This window comes from Dermochelys coriacea, chromosome 1 (assembly GCF_009764565.3).
Source record: "Dermochelys coriacea isolate rDerCor1 chromosome 1, rDerCor1.pri.v4, whole genome shotgun sequence".
NCBI lineage: Eukaryota > Metazoa > Chordata > Testudines > Dermochelyidae > Dermochelys > Dermochelys coriacea.
In genome coordinates this window covers 131,959,691-131,978,377 of record NC_050068.2, presented here as the reverse complement: position 1 = coordinate 131,978,377, position 18,687 = coordinate 131,959,691, and the positions used below count along the sequence as shown (strand labels likewise).

Below are 18,687 nucleotides of genomic sequence, written 5' to 3'. Positions count from 1 at the left end.
TATTACTGTGATCTAACCTGTATTTAAAAATCCTGGATAAGATAACCTCTGACTAGACCAGAGACTTAAAATGGAAACCAGGCTCCTATCTTAATTTGCTTATAAAATAAAACAGCTGTACCAGACACTGCACTTCTGCTGAAAAATAGTAAATAATTAGTCATATACACTGAATAGTTCTATGACACCCCATTCACCATACTATCTGAGAACCTCTCGAAGATTAATGCATTTAAACATCTGACACCCCTGTGAGGTAGGAAAGTATTATAGGCAGAGAGAGTAGGTGAGTAGCTCAAGATCACACTGTGGCACTGCTGGAAATGGAACTCAAATTTCAGGCCAATGCTTTAACCACCAGACTTTCTCACCAATATCCCCAAAGTAAAGTGTGTGCGCGCACTACAACTGAGGGAATAGATGAGGTCATTCTTCTGCAGTTGTTCTGTTGTGCCTACAAGGAAACTGAGGCAGGAGGCTAGTTCACATATTTGGTCTTGGGTCAGACAATGTACCCAGGATTTTTAAATCCAGGTCTGCGCTGCATCTAGCAGGCAATAATTAAAATTTCAAATCATAATATTTAATATGAATGCCAGAAATCCCAGTACACAGTTCTTCCCTCCAGTTCAGAGAGAACAACGCATGCCAAGACCTGTAGTCCCTGAAGGCTACACTGTCTTATAAAACAGAAGGCTGGTCAAGGACTGTTTGACCTGTGAGCCAATCTTAGATCCCCTATAGCTGGGCTATCATTCCTCCATCATCAATAGAAGGTTATTCCTATATTTCATAGAATCATAGAAGATTAGGGTTGGAAGAGACCTCAGGAAGTCATCTAGTCCAACCTCTTCCTCAAAGCAGCACCAACCCAAACTAAATCATCCCAGCCACGGCTTTGTCAAGCTGGGCCTTAAAAACCTCTAAGAATGGAGATTCCACCACCACCCTACATAACCCATTCCAGTGTTTCATCACCCTCCTAGTGAAATAGTTTTTCCTAATAGCCAACCTAAACCTCCCCCACTGCAACTTGAGACCATTTCCCTTTGTTCTGTCATCTGCCACCACTGAGAACAGTTGAGCTCCATCCCCTTTGGAACCCCTCTTCAGGTAGTTGAAAGTTGCTATTAAATCCCCACTCACTCTTCTCTTCTGCAGACTCCTCATAAGTCATGTGCCCCAGACCCTCAATCATTTTTGTTGCCCTCCATTGGACTCACTCCAATTTGTGCACATCCTTTCTGTAGTGGGCTGTTTATCTAAACCAGATGCATGCACATCTGTGGATGTTTGATACACAAATCTCTTTCTGTCTATAAGTAGAAATACATTATGCTTCCACTTTTAAAAGACATTTTCACTTGGTCAATGAAAATAATGCCCACCAGAGAGCGCTAGCAGCAAAGGACTACTAGTATCATTCAGAAAATAGGACTTGCATAAGTCCATAGGACTCTGAATAAAATGCACCTATTATCAAGCTCCTTTGTTTACTTAAAAGAAGCTCTCGGACATTTAGTTCGACCAAAATTTTCAAAAGTGACTAGTGACTGAGTGCCCCAATTTTTGAGCACCCAACCTGAGACCCCTGAAAAGGTCTTCAATTTTTATAGCATGAATGCTCAGCACTTTTTGACTATCAGGGCCCTTTAAGAGATTTCAAAAACTGAGGCATCTAAAAAAAATCACATTGTCATTTCTGAAAATCTTGGCCTAATGTCCTTATACCAAAATTTCTAGCATACTCCACTAAAAGCCAATGCTACACACAATTGCTCCAACTCTTCAAAAAGGCAGTTGCGGAATTTTTTGTTTTTGTCTCAGCTCCCAGGGGACTGAATACCTAGCTACCTTCCCACCCAATTAATTATTCAAATAAAAGTGTTGCTAGTTTCTTAGAATAAGCCAGTTAAAGAAGTTACTGTGTATCATTCCAGAAGCAGCAAATGGAATAGCAAGTATTTTCCAAGCAACCTAATCTAAGAGTTCCTGTTTTTCTGTATTCCAGCTTCAAATGTCTTATCGAAAAGGAAGTGACATCTGAAAACTTTTCTAAAAAAAGAACCAACTTGCTATTTGAAAAGGAAAAAAAAAATCCTGGACATGTGTTTAATTCCCCCCCACTCCCATCAAAGTCCCTAAATGGAAAGGAGGGGGAAAAAAGAAAAGGGGGAAAAAACCTAAAATATTTTTCTACATACCTGTTACTACTGTAACTGAAAAAGCCAATCGCAACATATCAATACTTGTAGCAAGACAGAGGTCTTAAAACAGCTACACTGAAACAGTGACTTGGTCTTTACTAAGCTGCTGATAGAATTTTAGTTATTAGATATGTGCACAGCACCTCAAAATTCTGGTAGAGGAGCAAACACACACACACACACACACACACACACACACACACACACACACACACACACAGAGTATCTATTATTGTGGGCAGTGCAGTTGTAGCTGTATTGTCCCCAGGATATTTATTGTTAATTAATTAATTCAGGATAGCTAAAAATTGTTTGGGTGCCTTCCATTTTGTGATCAATTCTATATAGACAAAGCATTATCGAGCAACTAAAGATGAAATCCTAACCCCATCCAAGTCAATGCAAGTTTTGCCATTGACTTCAGTGAGGCAGGATTTCACCCTAAATGTTTTCTTATAAGGGAAGCAAAGATTCACATTTCCCTACATCTCAGCCCAGCTGGGCAGGCTAGAAGGGGGGAAAAAAGTAACTTAATTTGTAAAGAGATTATGTATTTTATGCAAGGAGGCATTCAGACATCAATCCTCCCGTCTGCCAAACTCACAATCTATGGTCAAACTTTCATATTCCATCCGAGATCTACCTCAGCGAGACAGATGGATACATCTGAATGACTCACACTGATTCTGGAATCTGCACTTTTTTTAAAACAAAATATATAAATACATTTTCTCCATTTTTGAGTAACTATAAGTCACTATAAACAGTGATGTGATGGGATACACCAGGCCCTTCATGGGCCCCTACTGAAGGCCTCATGGTCTTACCACACCCCACCCCAGGAAGGAGCTGTGAAAGTGGGTCATCCAGGCCTGCCTACAGAAGCCTCATGGAAGCAGGCAATCAGAGCCCAGCAGGCTCAGACAGAAGGAGCTGCAAGGCCTCCATAGGTGAGTTCCTGGCTGGGACCAGAGGGGCAAAGGAGACTCCTCACTGGCCATAGATCGACTGGCTTCATTTACTGGACCTGGGAGAGAGAGGATCTGAGAACTCTAACTCTAATGGAATGGGACCAAGTGGGAAGTGGCCCACGGAACGAAATAGCAGCAATCAATCAAAGGAAGTCATACATGGTTGCTGTTTATAGGATCGGAACCTGGAGTAGCGGGTGGGCCTGGGTTCCCCCACTGAGAAAAGGACAAGGCTCCTTTAAAAGCCCAAGGAAAGGGCTGGATTTAACAGGCCCAGAAACAGGGCTGAAGACTTTGGAGAGGGTAGACAATTTTGTTGGACTTTTTTGCCACCCTGGAAGGGGTAGATATTGACTTGGCCAGAGGGTTGAGCCACCGTAGACCTGCCTAGTGAGGCTGTAAGCTACAGAGGGCACCAGGAGTGGGAAATAGTGCAGTACCTCACCCATCTGCTGGGAGGCATTCAGGAGGTGAGTGCCCCCATTCACAAGCTCTATAGTATAAGATGCTGCATGCCATTCTTTTCACACAGTGAAAAAAGCATGGGTATCACATTATGTATTTAAGGATAACTACTACTTATTTGTTTATAGTGCTTTTCCTCCTGAAGTATCCCAAGAGTAAACCAAGTAATCCTTTCTTACACAACCATTCCCTGAAAAGGTACTGGGAGCATTCACATGAGTAAGGTGCGGTACAATCTAGCCCTTAATATAGATACTAAAACTGCTTCACTCAGCACTAAAATGCATCTATGCCTGAGGTGGAACATGGCATCTGTTTAATAGCACACACATCACCATTGTACAGTAGCAGGAAGTGCAACACATCCAGCTGAAACTTCAGGTTCGATTCAGCACCAGCACAGAAGGTGTTACCCAGGTGTAAAGTGGGCAAAGCTGGCCTTGACACACCCTTTGCCCTCAGGATTCTGGGTTGCTATACGGGCCAAAATGGCACCCAGCATAGCTCAGCATCCCTGAAATATGCTGAGTTACAGAAGCCTCCCCAATGCTACCTATGGCTTACATCACAAGCTAGAATGGCTACAGTGGCTCATGTTATGGGCCCAAAACCGCTTGTCCGCATCTCCATTGCCACCTACAACAGGCTTCCAGGAGAGCCAGCACACAGCTGCCTATGCCTTCCCACCCCAGTGCCTTCAGCAAGGGGGATACTTGCCTGGTTCCTTGCACCGTATAGGGGACCAGAATGCCTCCTTTCATGTGGATTTTAGGTAAGCAGAATGCAATATCTAAACTGGAACTTAACCAGGACATCAGGATAAATACTTCCCTTACAAAATGGGTTACAGGATCTTTAATGGCAGGGCCTCTGTTTTACAGCTTATATGAAAGGTCAAAGCTCCAATTAAATGATCATGTAAATCACAGTGTTTTATATGCAATGGTAAGTCAGTGCAAATTTGTCAGGGGTATCTTGAAGCCTCCTGGCGGTTGTTTATTTATTTATTTATTTTGTTATGATACATGCCAAGCAAGCAGGAGGGCAGGGTTGTAAAACTGTATTCACTCACATGCTCAGTATTTGTATACATTACAAAAATCAGTAGAAGTTAAGCTGAGGTTAGTTAACACATATCCATGCAGGCTTTGTTGTGTTTAACATAATGTTAGTTAAAACATATTGGTTAATACATTTTCTGACACGATGTATTTTTCCAGAGTAGATAAGTCCTCACTGACATGGGGAAACTAAGAAGTGACAATGTCATAATAAAAATAGTATTCTGACCTCAGAGAAGAGTCCCCACCAACTGAATTAGTAGCACCATTTCCAGCAATACCCTAGGTCAGAGTCAAGTATCAGAGGGGTAGCCGTGTCAGTTTGTATCCACAAAACAACGAGGAGTCTGGTGGCACCTTAAAGAGGAACAGATTTATTTGGGCATAAGCTTTTCGTGGGCATGCATCTGAAGAAGTGGGTTTTTCTGGATTGGAGTGTGACATCTAAGGAGTAACCTGGCCTCGCCCTGAATAGTTTAAGAGATCATTGCCAGAGATGATATGGCTTCAACATTTATAGACCTTGTGAAAACAAAGATCACAAACATTCCCCAGACAGTGGGAAACACAAAGGTTTTATCTTCAAAACAAGAAGTTCAGTAATGCAAATTTAAACAAATACTCTTGAGACAACATCATCAGCGAGTACTATTTTAAAATAGTATTGTAAATGAATAGCTGCTGTGTTTTGTTTTGTTCCCCTCCCACAAACTCACAATGCTACTCTCTTCTGGAGTCAACAATGACTTTTCATATTAGATAGAAAATATTGGTGGGATTAAAATAACCTCCATTTGCAACAGCACAGCATGTGGGGAACTGGAATTATTTCCCATTAATCTATTAGAAAGGAATAGTTTCATTTTTCTATGCTGTGAAAGTATTACTTTTAACTGAGTGTTTAGAAACCGTCATAGTATATGAATGAAATATTTATTTTTAATCTCAGTGCAGATAAACTGGCTCTGATGTTTTGTAAGACTTCAGCACTCATCTACAGTGGGAAATTGTCCCAACTCCAGCAACAAAGATGGCTAGCCACTCACATAGCTGTATTAGTAAATACAACAAAAGTGAGCAAGGAAAGTTTTGAACTGTGCTAGCATACAATAGTGCAAATCTCTGCTTTCTGTACAGATATATCTTTACATAAACTGCTACAGTATTTCTGGGAGTCACAATATAAGTTGCAAATAAAAGTTACAGTTACCTAGTCTGGGATGATTTTAGGAGATCACACAAAATTTGTGTTTCATTTGTTTTAACTTCACTATTAGAGCTAGTAAAAAAAATTGGTTTGAGATTTTTAAAAAAAATTAAGGGTCTATTTCAAAAATGAACATATTGGGGGGATTGAAAGTTTCCAATTTTTTTTTCCAAAAGTGAAAAAATTGTTTTTCATGTCTTGGTTTTGGTTTTCCTGCCTCTTTTCCTTTTTCGCTCTCTTTTCAGTGGCTAAATGAATAAAGGAAAAAGGAGGGGGGACAGAAGAGGGAGCAGCAAAGCCTTCAAAATTTGCACTTTCCATTTCTTCTCCATGTCTCTCAAAACCTATTTACCCCCTTTACTCCAGCTCTAGTCACAAGTAATTTTGCTTGTATCGAAAAAAAAGTTTGCAAATGTTACATTACAAGTCCAAAGAATGTAGTGATACAGTATAATGAGGAGAGAGAAAAAAGGGTATGTCTACATTGCAAAGAAAAACCCGCAGCATCAAGTCTCAGAGCCCTGGTCAACTGGGCTTGTGGTGCTTGGGCTGCAGAACTAAAAACAGCAGTGTAGATGTTGGGTTGGTGCCTGGGCTCTGAGACCCTAATCCCTCACCACGTTTCAGAGCCCTGGTTCCAGCCCGAGCAGGAACATCTATACTCCCCAATTGACCCGAGCTCCAAATTTTGGCACCAGGGGATTTTCTGGGCAGGATAGATATACTCAGACTTCACTAAACTTTTTGGGGGAAATAAAGAACAAATAATGCTCTTTTTATTATTTTTGCGTGTGTCAAAATAGAGCTAGACAATTAAGAGAACGTATGTGAATCATCATCGTATTAGTACAAACTCTGCTGTGCAGCATTCTTAGAAAACTAAATATTAACCCTAAAATACTGAGGCATGTAACAAGACAAAAAAAGTAAACCACATAATTGCATCTGGTATTTCAAAGTATTGCTATTTATTTTCTGTATTAGGGTAGTGCCTAGAGATACCAACAAGTATCAGGACCCTGCTGTACTAGGCACAGGACAGACACATACCCTGTTCTAAGGAGTTTCCACTCTAAATAGACAAAGGATGGGAGAGAAAACAGAGGCAGAGAGATGAAGTGACTTCCCCAAAGACTCACAGCAGGTCTGTGTCTTAGTGACTGAGCCAGGAACAGAATTCAGGCCTCTCAAATCCCAGTATTCTGCTTTTGACAGCAGTCAATATCAAACATTCAGAGGAAGGGCACAAGAAACCATGATGTGGGCAGTTACGTAATAATTTGCCTTGAGTGAAAATTTCTTCCTAACCGCCGTGTCTAAAGATTATATCCTGAAACATCCAGTCTGAAAACAACCAAAGTAAAATGGTGGTTATTCTAACATTTTTCCTGAGTTTTTTTTAAGATTATAATCTTTAAAAAATGGGGGAGGGGGAGAGAATTTGTCAAACAATTGAAAATCAATTAAAAAAATATATGAAATGACTAGATTTTTAAGATGTCTGCAAAAGAAGATTCCTTTCATTAGTTGAAAAAGCCAGCATGGAAGCATTTAACTGATACAGTTCTGACATTGTTTTTAGGCCTTTACCAAAAGCTATGTATCTAGCCACGTAGACAGCTCTCCTGATCAAAATATTAGAGAACCTCCCAAGTATTTCAAAACAAAATCTCCCTCGCTTTCGTACCTCCCAGCCTGTCAGATGAATAACTTGATTAGTTTGTCTGCTTGTTTATAATTGCACGAGAGAGACGGTGGGTGTGTTGGGTGTCTGGAGAGGCTGGCACAACGGGTTTGTTGGTTTATAGCTGCCCCAAATGAACTGTATTTCATTATCATCAACTGCATTCCAAATTCTGGCTGTCTCCATGCAGATGTAAAGCATTTCCAAACCAGCTTGAGCAATGGCCTACGGACAGCATGACACAGGTAAGCCAGTGAAGGAAGAGTGCTTCAGTTTCAGTATTCAGGTATTTGCCATTTAGGAGCTAACTGAGGTGTAATGTATCTGTAGGGAACCAGAACTGCAGGGTACTTATCGCAACTCTGTCACTGAGTCATTCTTTAGCTTTCTGTGCCTAATTTCACCCACCTTGAAAATGGATATGGAATTTGTCTAGCTTAGAGGGTGTTGAAAAGCTCAGTAGTTGCAAAGCACTTCGAATTAGAAGTGCAATACCTAAGCTCCAAATTGTTACTATTAATATCACCTCCCTTATTATGAAGTTTCTGCCATCCACATGGCGGTCTGCTTTCCCAGGGAAATATTTGAAAGATTCATGTTTCAGCATACTCTGTCATTTAATCTTCAGAATAACAGCTCACATAAATTGTCCTTCACTATAATGTGTTTTTAAGATGAAAGAAATGTATTGGTTCACGTACAATGCATGTACACATGCCAACAAGTTCCAGATTAGTGTATATAATGAACATACAAGTGCATGGAAGCTATTCCAATCAATTAACAGTGGAAAAACCGAATATGCCCAAAAGCATTCACTCCAGATGTACAGAAAATCTTACACCTGAAAAGAAAGCTACTTACTCTCTCGTTAGTGGATTCGTTTTCCCATTTCTATCAAGTCCGGTATGTCACTTCCTCCAGTTTTATGAAGAAATGTTTTACATAAAGGTTTCAAAATCAGTGATTTTACTTGAGAAAAATAAGGAAAGAGGCATATTTACAATAGGAAGAACTTTTGGGCTGACTTAAATGACTGATGTACTCATTACTAGGCCCAGCACCGCAACTAGAAGTTACTCAGAAAGGAATGCTGCCTGAAGAAAGGTTATTCTGTGTTCTTTGCTCAGTGTAAAAACATTGTCAGTTTCAAATCCTTCTGTTCATATTACCATTAGAAGTGACTTCATAAACTGCAAAAACAAGTATATCTTAATCCACTCAAAATGGCTTGAAATTTCACAAAATCCAACTGAAGGTCCCAAACTTAGGCTCCTAGATCCATCTTTAGGCAACAAAATCAGTGGCCTGAAGAAAGAAACTGAACATCTGAAGTCCGTGGGAGCTTTTAGGACTCAAAATCTTTGAAAAATCAAGTCAATGTATTTCATTGCTATACATGAACTAGAGCTAGTAAAAAAATAATAATCATTTAAAACATGGCCTTTAAGAAAATGGAAAACTTCCAAGAAAAAATTTTCAGCCAAAGCTATTCCAAAAAAATGTTGGGGAGTTGTTTTTTCATTTCCTCCCCATTCACACACTTAATGCCAAAATGGAAAAAGAAAAGAGGGCTGATGGGAGGAAAAAGGAAGGCAGGGAAACAGAAAAAAATACCACCCAATATTTTATATAGAACTTGAATTAATTTAAAAATTGTTCCTCTCCCCACAGATTCAATTTTAAAAAGTTACCATATTTTGACCAGTCCTAATATGGACCTTAGAGCAGTGGTTCTCAAAGCTGGTCGCCGCTTGTTCAGGGAAAGCCCCTGGCGGGCCGGGCCGGTGTGTTTATCTGCTTCCTCCATAGGTTCGGCCAATCACAGCTCCCACTCGCCGATCCAGGCCAATGGGGGCTGTGGGAAGCGGCGCGTGCCAAGGGACGTGCTGGCCGCCCTTCCCGCAGCCCCCATTGGCCTGGAGCGGTGAACCGCGATCGGCCGAACCTGCGGATGTGGCAGGTAAACAAACCGGTCCGGCAGCCAGGGCTTTCCCTGAACAAGCGGCGGACTTGCTTTGAGAACCACTGCCTTAGAGGACACAACTGGTCAAGAGACTAAGGCCAAAATTTTTCAAAGGGTTAGTTGCATCCATTTGTGAAAAATTTTGGCCTTAGTCTCTTGATCTATTTGCCTCCCTTTTCTAAGGAGCCATATTCAATATCAACAGTATAACAGAATATTTGGGATACTTTTAGCCTTTTGCTTGTGAACACACACACACACACACACACACACACACACACACACACACGTATACAATCATTAGGTAAACTGACATGGCTTTGCAGCTAAATTACAAAGAAAGAATCTAAATTCACTGGGATGTTGGTAGGGGGAAGTTTAAAGATGACTCACCAATGAGCATATAGAGTCGCACTGTCTGGTGCTGTGATCTCATTATCTGTCAAAAGTTACACAATGTCAGACAAGGATATAATTTAGATGGAAGATCTCCATGGAATATTACTTTTTAAAGTATTATTGGTAATTCTGTAGACAGATGAGGACATGGCTGCTTCAGATGCTTCCTCCTCCCCTCTTATTTGTCATTTATATTCATTAAAGTTTTTTGAGGAGAGCGGAGGGAGGAGGTAGAAAGGATGTCAACCTGGTCTGACCTAGGTAATTATATTTTGCCTTCATAGAATCCCCCTGCAGTTTTGTCAAACAATTTCTTTGCTGCTCCCTGTTGAACAGCTGATCAATACCAACTCAGGAGTGATGTGTATCAATCTACCACAGATGAGAATCAAATGCTTATTCTGATTTAACAGAATTTTGGTTTTTGATTAGAGAGCCCTCTGAAAAGACCTGGGGAAACTTATTTGCTCTCAAATAGGAGGAAACAAACATCTTTTTTTTAAAAAAGTTCTAATTATCTAACTTGGCCACTTTTGCCTGGCCCACTCCTCAGTACTAGACAGGGTTTCAAGGTCCTCAGATAGGAACTCTTTGTTTTGGCCAGACTGAACCCACTTAATTCGTTTTAGCAGAGAGCAAGACAAATGTATGAGTGTGACTGCATGACAGCGTTGCTTATGATGGTAGGAGACGGGGCTCAACATTCCTGGGGCTCAATTCTGGTTTATGTTTTACGTTCTTAAAAGCTCATGCTTCAGGGTTTCAGCTAGGCACCTGCAAGGGTCAGGAAAGGATCCCCCCCTGCCCCTCCCGTCACAATGTCTTCTGGTTGGTTGTTTTTTTAAATCACCTTCCTGTGAAGCTTTAGGGATGGCCATGACTCGAGATGCAATGGGGAGGGGCAGGGTTCTGAGGTGCCACCGAGCAGTCTCTCTCTCAGGTGCTTGGCTGGCTGGTGCTGGCTCACATGTTCAGGCTCTATCTGATTGGTATATGTGGGGTCAGGGAGGAATTTTTCCCCAGGTCAGATTGGCAGCGACCATGTAGACTTTTTGTCTTCCTTCGCAGAATGGGATTGCGGGTCATTTGCCAGGATTATCTGGGTGTATTTTCAATCATTTCCCTGCCATTGTGGGGGCCTTGAGAATGGTGCACGTTGGTTCACTCCTATTTTCTGCTTGTGGCACATAACAGTCTAGTCTCCCATGGGCTGTACTACTTTGGGTCTAATTTAGGTTGTTGGGTTTAATGTGCAGGTGCTGGGTGGCGTTGGTGTGCTGTGATCTACAGGCACTCTGACTAGATGATCTGGTGGCCCCTTTTGGCCTTAAACTCTAAGACTTTGCTGTGTTTTGGTTTAATCAACGCGCTGCAAAATACCAGCTGGACAAGAAGGAAAAGAATAATTTCACAGCTCCCACGCTACCTATTAAATTAATTGCTGAGACAATCTTTTCCACAAGACTCCGGTTGAGTAGGAGTATACGATTCTGATCTCAGGCCTTTCCCAGAGAGCAGTTTCTGTGCATTGCCCAAAGCACCCCACAAAACACCACAATGGAGTTCACCTGCTGAAATGCTATGGCCTGTGTTATACACGTCAGACCGGATGATCATAACGGTCGCTTTTGACCTTTAAAAGCTAGGAAGCTGGAATCAAAAAGCCACCACTTTTTAACTACGGTAGCTAGAACATCAATGACGTATGAGAGGGTTTCCACAATCAAACCATGTTTTTAAACAAAAAGCACCCAACAACTTCAAAGTACCAAATCATTATCCCTTCTCGGAAACTAGGTATAATAATAATAATAATAATAACAATAATAATAATAATAATAATAATTCAAGGTCTATTCATGGAAGTAGTGCTAGCCAGTCACCCTGCAGACTTTATTCATGTATCACTGAAAACAAAGGCCCAAAGCTGAGCAGATTCCTGGAACGGAACCAGGGGGCAGCTGTGGTGACCTATCACGGAACATCAATGGTCACACCACAATCAGAACAAACTTGTGAGGGGCCAACAACAATGCAGAGAAAGTAAAAACAGAAAGCACCTTTAAAAAAATACAGCTGAACAAAAAAAAAAACCAGACAGTCGAGGTGGGAAAATAGTGCTAAGTGTCTCAACAGAATCCTTCACATTCAGGGAGACTACTGAAATGCCACCACTCTGTTCTTCAGAAAATAAAATGATCAGTCCAATGGTCAGGCAGATGGGGGAACAATCCTCACTAGAAACACATTGTGGGGAGGCCCATTACATGTGCATTGTTTGAACATACATGTGTAACCACAAGGAAGTTATTTTTCTTCTAATGCCTCTTTTTCCCACCAATTAATTAACATGAACTTCTGTGATTTAAAAATGGACATTGTTAGCCTTGACAATCTCCTTTCAAATACATTAGACACAGGTTATAAGTCTCCCCTTAATGATTCCAACACTTCTCTTCCTGACTTCTCAAAAGTCAGTCTACATATGCTAGAATTATAATAAAGAAAACACACTTGCTCTAGATGTTAATTTGTAAACAAAACCAGTGCCTCTACGTAATGTTATAGGACATAGCAGTGTAATAGGATTAAGTGGGACCAGGAACCAACAGCAACCAAGCAAATGAAAAGAAAGGACAGCAGTCCCAGTGCCCTGTCTACATCAGAGAGATCCAGTGGACACACCCTAACATGGCTGTGAAATACATTCACACCTGGAAACACCTTTGTTTTAAATCAATAATTCTCTAGTTATCAATCAATGCAAGCTACCTTGACTCCAAGTTGGGGTAAAACCTCCATGAACACTAGCCCCATCAGTTGAATGGTGATGTCGGCATACCCAGCCCTAGAACTGCTTGCTATACACCAAGGACTGGCCCAGTCCCTGGGAAAGTATAAGTGGCTTCACCCTTTGCCCAACCATTCCCACTAACCTTTCAAACATAGCTCAGGCAGTCTGAAGGATCTGAGCCTAGAACTGTTTACCTGTATTATGCGCTTCTTGTAGCCACCCCCTTATAAGAGGAAATATTCACACTCCAAGATAATACATAAACATCCTACCCTAACCACTTTTTCACAAATTAATATGGGTGGTTGGGGTGCCAGAGAGTGCCTGCTTACCTATTAAAGTAAGGACTGCTGCATGCAAGCCTATGCACAGCTGTGAAGTGAAAACAATGGGATTGGGAAGAAGGGAGAGTGGAAGGAGAAAATGGGATGGTAGATAATAAACTCTGGTTTTTAAGCTACTCCAGAAACTTGGCTGAAAATTCCAAGAATAAGTATAACTTTTCTTTGTCAGTCCACGCTACAGATGTGTTCCAGTACAGGGGAATAAATGCTTACAGGCAACAAGGGGGAGAGTAACTGTTATAATTTATTTTTGCCTGTCGTATGAATGAGCCAAGTGTCAAGAAAACATGGGTTTAATTTAATGCCAATATGACCTTATATCTTGCTTCTACAGATATTTACCTCTCTGTGAATAAAGCTGGTTTATAGGACAATACAATACCACGGAGTAACTGTTTGGATGATACCGGCTTAAAATATCATAGCTATGCATATTCTCTACTCCTTTTGTTCCTTCAGTCCTCAGGCAAAATATTTTAGAGTGTGTAAAAAACAGTTATTAGGTGCTTATTTCTATACAAAACCCTCCCCCACCATTGAATGCAGTCCTAGATTGAATTTCCATTTTCTAGTTGAAAGAGGGATGCGGGCAAAGAACCCTTCAGAATGACAGCACTTTTAATACCAACCAGAAAACTGAGCTCAACTCTGAAAGCACCTCCAACTGTTCAAAGGGCTATGGAAGGGCCAGTGATTTCAGGTGATATTTAATTCCACACACAATATGGAAGGGTTACCACTGGTTTCAAGCACATTTCCTATCAGCAAATGAAAAATAAATAGCACCCCTACTAGAGTTGGTGAATGTAACAGAAAAGATTCTTCTGGTTTTTATTTAGTGCCTCATCTTAAAATGTTAGGTGATGCAGACCGTACAGCATATTGTGAAATGTGGGAGATCCTCTGGACATACACTGTCATGCTCCGTCACTGCTATGCTACAATTAAAGGATGGCTCTGTAAACAAAGTAACATACAAATAAATAAGACTCTAAATTTCCTCATGAGTATTTACAATTCAGATAATATGTAATTTTGTTCTTTTCAGACTCTAGTCTCTTGCCTCATTAGGATTTTGTTTTAGATGTATCTTAACAGTCAGGGTGCATGTATGATTTAGAAAAATAAGCTTGATCAACGTTTTGAGCATATTTTGCGTTTTTACAATTTAAAGAGTCAAACACAAACAATATTTTCAAGGGAAAAAATGTCACCTTCATACATTCCAGCACTACTAGGGTTTTGAAGCCAGTCTCAGTTATCTGCAGTTCTGGCCAAAGTCTGGGCAGCTGGATGAATTAAACAGCAGTCCCAGCCTCCTGTCACCAGAAGTCACCGCAGGGCAGGGATGCCTGTGTCAGCTTTTGCTTCCTTTTCCCCAGCTTCAGATATTCTGCCCTCCATTGATAGCTCCAAGAGCCAATCAGAGATCAGCAGGGAAAGTGGTCACAGGAACAGGGAAAAGTTTCTCACCCATCCTTACCCCCATTAACCTGAGTGACAGTATGTGGGAACTGTGTGTAAAGAGAGCCAAGGAGGGGATGTCCTTTCTGCTCCTCCCCCTGGATCTAGCTCATGGTCAGGAGAGGAAGGGGATGCAAGTTCCTAGGGAACTGAGAGAGGTGGGAAAGGATGGAATGGATACCCAGGTATACACAATGTATATGTTTGTGTGCATGGGGACGTGGGATAGAGGATGGATACTGAAGGACATAAGACATACACGGTGTAGTTGCACTAAAGTAAGTTTCTAGGCATTTTTTAGAGGTCACACTATTGTTCCCCTCCCCTACCATGGATAAAGAACACCAGAGTCCAACTGGGAGAATATGATTTACAAACTATAGTGATTTGACAGTTTATTGTTATTATAATAATAATCTCACCACTTTATAATGAAAACAACTATTCAGAGCATTAAAAAACCCACTTCTCTGACACATACTGAATGACAGCCTGTGTCATAAACCCATAACCAGAATGGAATTTAGGGAAATAACATTTAAACATTGCACACACATATTTTATTATATATATATACACACACACACACTCCCTTATTTAGTACCAATAGTACTGAGCTATTTTAATCATGTGTGTATACACAAACTACTGTGTACGAAGAGAAATCAAATAGCTCCTGTAAGAAATATGTGCTTTATTTTCTTCTCTAGTTCTCCAAAAAAGGCACCAACACAAGAAGTGATTCACAATAACACTGAATAACTAGCACATAATTAACATTTTTTGTTTCAACAAACCCACTTGATTAAGCAACATGTATCCTCCAGGGTACTTATTCAATCGAGACCAAAAGAACACTGCACTTGTTCAATCATCAATGTTTGTAAACTACTTTCAAACATTACTGTACTATGGAACTGGCTCGACAGTGTCAAATATTTGTAGCTGATTTATCTATTTCTAGCTCGCAACCCTGCTGCATTTCCAAAAGAGAAATCAACAAACAAGGGTAGCATGTTGATGGCCTGCAGATTAGTGCCAGAATTCTGTATCAAAACAGAGTTTTGTTTAGATACCAACAACTTTCTTTTTTATAAGCCATTCAGACATTTGATTATTTAAAGACCAGTGGCAGAACAGATCATTCTAGATAGCTAATTGACACTACTAACCCACAGTAACAAAATGAGAACTACACCATGACCTGAGGACAACTAAAGTTATTTATCAGGATTGTGAATGAAGGCTGTTGAACATCATGGCAAAACTTTTCCACTTGAACCTTGGCTCCATCTAAGTCTCAGCCAAGATTTGGACTTTTAAAATGCACAGTAAAAGTCCTACTGCTTGCTAGGTCCCAAAGTACTTAGACATTAGATATGCTGGGAATTACTGCATAAGGAAAAGAAGTGAAGAATGAAAGCATAAGACTTGGATGGAATAGTTTCAGATGTGTGAACTGCTCACAAATGCCAAAGAGACCAAATGCTTTGTGGCCTGATCCCACTTTCATCAATAGAACTTATTTTATATTTCAGAAGAATATAATTTTAGAAAAAGGTTTTTCTATATGAAATTTTTTTTAAAAGCTATTTTCTGCCTTGATTCACTCTAATCCTTGTAGAAAGAGTTACCCTTTGACACCACACAACAAACAAGCAAAGGAAAAAATCTGATGTAAATCCATATTTTAGCCTTCCAGTTTCTCTCCCATAGATATTAGGAACAATATAATTAGTAAAAGAGAAAAATGTGAGCCAACACTGCACTTGGTTGCTGAATTGAAAGGCCTCCCATCTTGCGTTCACAGAACATTAGTTGTTTGCTTAAAATAAATAGTCATTTTGACACAAATAGAAAATAGAGTCTGAGAAACTGACACTCTAGGAAAAGGATACATAGTAAGCAAACACAAAAAAAACAGTCAACAATACAAAGATGCTCTTGGTGGGTCAGTGTCTACTAAACTAAAGAAGTGAAATATAATTTGCAGGTAAAGAAAGTATTTTTTTTTCAGTGATCAAGTCCAGGGATTATGTAGCCATCCCTCCAAAAAAAGAGATGAGGATAGGATAAGAGAAAGCAGAACTTGTCTGAAAACTTTGCCTTAGTTTAAAATAAAAAACATCATACCCTGACTATTTTGAACCCTTTGATAGAAAGCATGCAATGAGGATTTATAGATATGTGAATAATTTCAACTTTAATTTAAAAAAAAATAGTGTTTCTAGCTCTATGGCTGTGAATGCCCTTCATATCCCCAACTTTACCCATGGGCTCAGAGCTTCTGCCCTAGAGGGAGCACCAGGGCTCAGGGCTCTAGGATTCAGCCCTGCACCTCCTGGCTTCAGCCCCGCAGGCAGTGGCGGATTAAAGATTTTGCCGCCCCAGGCCCTGAAATAATTGCCGCCCCTCCCCAGCTCACCTCCGCCCTGACTCTGCCTCCGAGCACACTGCCGGGTCCTGCTTCTCCTCGCTCCCTGCCAGTGCTTGTGCGCGAAACAGCTTCACGAAGGAGGGGGGGAAGAGGGGAGAACGTGGTGCACCTAGGAGAGGAGGTGGGGCCGTGGCGGAGATTTGGGGAAGGGGACCAACAGGGCAGGGAGGGGGAAGGGAAATGGGGCGGGGTCAGGGGCGGAGGGTGGGAACCGGTGCCGGGAGAAGCAGCCTCTGGCTGCTATTATAAATTTGCAGCCTCTGCAAATTTGTCAGCCGAGGCGTTAATACGCCACTGCCCGCAGGGGGTAACAGCGATTGGGGCTTGGACGCAATGTCCCGCAGACCCCTTGAAAGGGCTCGCGGACCCCCAGGGGCTACAACCCCCCAGTTGAAAACTGCTGATCTAGAGCACAGATGGCTGATGCAATACACTGTAATGCAGGGGTTCTCAAACTTCATTGCATCACAACCCCCTTCTGGCAAGAAAAATTATGACAAGAGCCCAATGGGGGACTGAAGCCTGAGCCTTCCCGAGCCTAACCGCCTCACATGGAGGCCAAAACCAAAACCCCACTGCCCAGGGTGGGGGCCAAAGCAGAAGCCTAAGGGTTTCAGCCTGAGACGGGGGGCCCGTAACCTGAGCCCTTGGGATTCAGCCCTGAGCGGTGGGGCTCAGACTTTGGCTCCAGCTCCAGACTCCAACAAGTCTAATGCCAGCCCTAGCATCCCCATTAAAGTAGGGTTGCAACCCACTTTGGGGTCCCAACCCATAGTTTGAGAACCACTGCTCTAATGAGAAATCTTTTCCAGCAGAGTAGCCAGAGCAGGATCAAGTTGATGGAGACCAATATGATTTATCGCATAGTCCAGACATTTTTTTATTTTTATTTATTAGGCCTGATGCTGTACAAATTTTGATAGAACTCCCTGAACCTGTTATTCATAGAATTGTAAATTATTGCACAATCTGTTTGGGTGATAGATTCAACAGCTCTGCTAATTTCTTCCATCCCCACAAGAAAGCCCCTTTTTAATCTTAAAAGTAAAGGCTGTTCATGTTCATTTCCTATCAAAGCTATCTCCACAAATGAAGGATCACCATTTAAGGCAACATTAACATTCAAGCCAATCTAAATTGATGTGTTGTATCACCCAATCACCACAATACTTTCTTTGGCACTACACCAATGCACTTTTCACTTCTAAAACACAACCAACCGCAATGCACACAACTAAAGAGCTTGTCATGTATTTTTGACAAGGTTTTTTTTTTTCCATCAGAAAAGGTTGATTCATCAAATCTGAAACTGTTTGCAGGAAAGAATCAATTCTGATAGATTTCCCATTTTGAAACTTGTTTCAATATTTTTCTGAAATTGTCAAAACATCTTTGTCCCTTTTAAGGGTCAACATAAAAAGCTGTTTCAAAATGTAAGCTATTGTATATTACATATGTAAAGGGCTAACACTAAAACATTTCCATTGAACTGAGTCAATTTTTTTTTTTCCAGATTTTTGATTCATGAAATTTTTTCAGCTTTTGACTTTTCATCCCGATTCAGAATGAAAATATTTTTTTTAATCTCAAAAATTCTTGTGGGATGAAAAAACTGTTTCCTTCCCAGCCCCTCACAAAACCAATTTCTCCCAATCACATTCACATGTGCAACTATTGCACCCAACAGA

At 41.0% G+C, this 18,687-nt stretch overlaps 1 protein-coding gene across 4 annotated transcripts in view; it reads right to left on the bottom strand.

Annotated features, from left to right (window-relative positions):
- Nucleotides 1-18,687, bottom strand: part of SHROOM2 (shroom family member 2) — a 182,669-nt gene that overhangs the window by 99,731 nt on the left and 64,251 nt on the right. The window lies entirely within an intron of this gene.